This window comes from Lolium perenne, chromosome 1, assembly GCF_019359855.2.
Source record: "Lolium perenne isolate Kyuss_39 chromosome 1, Kyuss_2.0, whole genome shotgun sequence".
Taxonomy (NCBI): Eukaryota; Viridiplantae; Streptophyta; class Magnoliopsida; order Poales; family Poaceae; genus Lolium; species Lolium perenne.
Genome location: NC_067244.2, coordinates 230,516,879 through 230,520,836, shown reverse-complemented (window position 1 = coordinate 230,520,836; position 3,958 = coordinate 230,516,879).

Here is a 3,958-nt window from a genome sequence, read left to right as displayed (position 1 = left end):
AAGTTGTTCCATGTGTTGCAGGTAATAATGATGATCCATCTAGTGCCATCAAGCATATGGGCATTGGACACATCCGGCCCATGGAAGTTCATAATGATGATCAAGATGATGGAGTAGATGTATCAAGCACGGCTCAAGTGGAGCCTAGCTCAACTCAAGCCGAACCATCAAGTGCAACTCAAGAACCATCCTCTACTCAAGATGAGTCACATTCTGAAGAACAAGAAGAAAGTCCTCATTCCACGGAGCAAGACCATGATGATGATCAAGAAACATCCTCAACTCATGATCAAGCTCAAGTGATCCCTCATGATCGAGTACTAGCAAGAGATGAATTCATTGATCATGAAGGAACCATTTGGAAGATTAAGGCCGCTACAAGGGCAAGTGACATGAAAGTAGATCAAGTCCTTGGTAGCATCTCAAGAGAAGTGGTAACTCGTAGACACCATGCATTACTCATCACTTATTGTCAACACCATGCTTTTGTGTCTAGTTTTGAACCACTCAAGGTACATGAAGCCTTGGTTGATCCGGATTGGGTAATTGCCATTCAAGAAGAATTGGAGTGTTTCACTCGTAATGAAGTATGGTCTCTAGTTGAGAGACCCAAGGATCATCGCATCAATGTTATTGGGACCAAATGGGTATTCAAGAACAAGCAAGATGAGAATGGCATTGTCATACGAAACAAAGCAAGGTTAGTGGCGCAAGGGTTTGCCCAAATAGAAGGTATGGATTTTGAGGATACCTTTGCGCCGGTAGCCCGTCTTGAAGCTATTCGTCTTTTGCTTGCATTTGCATCTTTCCACAATTTCAAACTATATCAAATGGATGTGAAAAGTGCATTTTTGAATGGTCCCCTAAAAGAAACCGCATATGTGGCTCAACCCCCGGGTTTCGAAGACCCATGCCGACCCAACCACGTGTACTTACTCCATAAGGCACTCTACGGTCTCAAGCAAGCTCCGCGTGCTTGGTATGAGTTCTTTAGGGATTTCTTACTACATGATGGGTTTTGCATGGGTACGGTCGATTCCACCATTTTCACCAAGCGGGTTAAAGGGGGTGGCCTATTTATATGTCAAATATATGTTGATGATATTATCTTTGGTGGAACTAACCCCAATCATAACAAAGCTTTTGAGCTATTGATGACTAGGAAATTTGAGATGTCCATGATGGGAGAGTTGAAGTTCTTCCTAGGCTTCCAAGTGAGGCAACTTGCAAAAGGCACCTTCATCTCTCAAGAAAAGTATGTGAAGGACATGCTCAAGAAATTCAACATGACCAATGCAAGCCCAATGAAGACACCCATGCCCGTAAAGGGGCAACTTGGCTCATGTGACGGTGAGAAGGATGTGGACATAAAGGTATACCGCTCCATGATAGGATCCTTGCTCTACCTTTGTGCCTCTAGGCCGGATATCATGCTAAGTGTAGGGATGTGTGCTCGTTTTCAATCCGCTCCTAAGGAGAGCCATTTAATGGCGGTCAAACGGATTCTAAGATACCTTGTTCTCACTCCTACTCTCGGGCTATGGTATCCAAAGGGGTCAACCTTTGAACTCATTGGCTATTCGGATTCCGATTGGGCCGGTGATAAGGTTGACCGGAAGTCTACCTCCGGGGCTTGCCAATTTCTTGGCCGGTCATTGGTGAGTTGGTCATCCAAGAAACAAAACTCCACTGCTTTATCCACCGTCGAAGCCGAATACATATCCGCGGCATCTTGTTGCACTCAATTGTTATGGATGAAGCAAACCTTGAAAGACTATGGTGTGTTTCTTGGTACGATGCCTCTTCTTTGTGACAATGAAAGTGCAATTAAGATCGCCAATAACCCGGTTCAACATTGTCGCACCAAACATATTGACATTCGCCATCACTTCCTACGTGATCATGTTGCCAATAAGGATATTGATCTCACTCATGTGGGAACAACCTACCAATTGGCGGATATTTTCACTAAGCCTTTGGATGAAGCCCGGTTTGTTAACTTGAGAAGAGAACTTTGTATTCTTGATCCTAAAAACTTAGATTGAATAAATTCTTGCAATATATTCTTGCATTTATCTTGCTATCTAGCTTAGAGGTATAGCACATATGGGGATAGTCATCTTACCATGTCTTGGTATGATGCATACCTATGTGTGCAACATAAATAGACCCAATGTCATTATATGGACCCAAGCATGTCTCTTCGAGGTCTCATGACATTTGTGCTTTCACATAGGGGGAGTAATCCCCTGCCCCTCATTGAGCCTCAATTACAACTTGATTTGACTATATAAGGCTAAATGATCTTATTGCAAAAATCACTTCAAAAATGACTTATGATTCTTGATATATATTTCGAATCATGCCCACTGTTGCTATTTACATCTTGTTTGGATTTTCACTCCAATGGGTATGCCTAGAGAACTTTGTGTTTCCAATCCCATGTCTATGCTCATCTCATCATCATCTATCTATCTATATGTACATGTCATCATCTGAGCATTCATACACATTTACACAAAGAATAGGGGCAAAACGAGGCAAAACAAGACAAAATTGGGCAGAATTTCCCTGGCCGGTCTCTGGCCCGGTTGGACCGGCCTCTGCGCTAGGCCAGCCGGCGCCAGGCCCGGTCGACCGGGCGCCAAACCGGCCGTGCGGCTGGTTATGTTTGGGGGAGGATACCCCTTGGGGTTCTTCTTCCTCATTATCCCCCACCTCCCAAACCTCCATAGCCGCCGCCTCCACCACCTCCACCACGTCCTAGGCCCTTCCCACCACTAGTTTCTCCCCAAACTCCGTCCAATCGTAGATTGGGATCTCTCAAGCCTCTTCACCGAAGGATTTGGTCCCTCTCAGGCTATTTTGGGAGATCTTGGGGATTTGGCCCTCAAGCCCTCTCCACGTGTTCTTCTTGCTCACTTGGGCTAAGAGGACGATGTCTTCGGGTAAATCTTCCTCACATTCCTTCTCCCTCTTGCTTTTCCTCTCACATTGCCAAATTTTGAGGAAATTTGAGAAAAGTTAGGGTTAGGGTTAGGGTTAGTAAGTCCTCATGCCATCTAGAGTGTCTCACACCCCTATGCACATTGCTCCTCCAAATGCTATAGTCTATGTTCAAGTTTATGAGCTTTTGCATGATTTTGTGGTAGAAATTCTGGGCAACACCTCACAATTCGACAGATCCGGTCACACGCCCGGTCAACCGGCCCCTCAATCGGCCGGCCCGGCGTGCCGCCCGGTCAACCGGATTGGCGACCGGCTCGTCCGGTCTGTCGTCCGGTTGGACCGGCCTGTGCGCCGGATTGCCCAGTTCTTCGCATAATCTCGTCGAAACACTTGAATATATGCTATGCTTTTTGGTTCCCTACTTACTGATGACATGTATACTTACCCCACTGCTACCCTCGCTCTATTTTTCATTCACAGAAAGTTGGAGTGGTGAAGACCGTGGCACTCTTGCCAAGAGAGGCAGGCCTACGGTGCCTCCACCCCGCTGTTCTAGCGGCCGCATACCCTCTAAAGCACCTCATACTACTGACACTGGCAGCTCTGCTGGGGGAAGAACCAAGTCAGTTGCTCGTAAGAGGAAGGACAAGCAGACTGCCCAAGAGGATGATGATGAAATTGTGCTAACCTTTAATGTTGGGGACGCACATCGTGTTGATTGGCAGGAATTGAGGACGGAGAATCCGTATCGCTATGAGCAACGTACTTACACTGGTGGGGACAAGTTCTTCTGGACCAAGACTCAAGCACGCCTTTGGGAAGATTTCTATGACACTAGAGAGTGTATGAAGAATGGGGCTGTTGTGATGCCCAAGGCTATCAACCGTGAAGAGCTTGCCTTGCATGAAGCCACAAAGTACCGCTTTGTGGTTGATACCTTGAAGGGTTTGGGACTCTATGACCTTGTGTGCCTGAAGCCCGATGATGATCAAGAGGACGGCATCTTTTG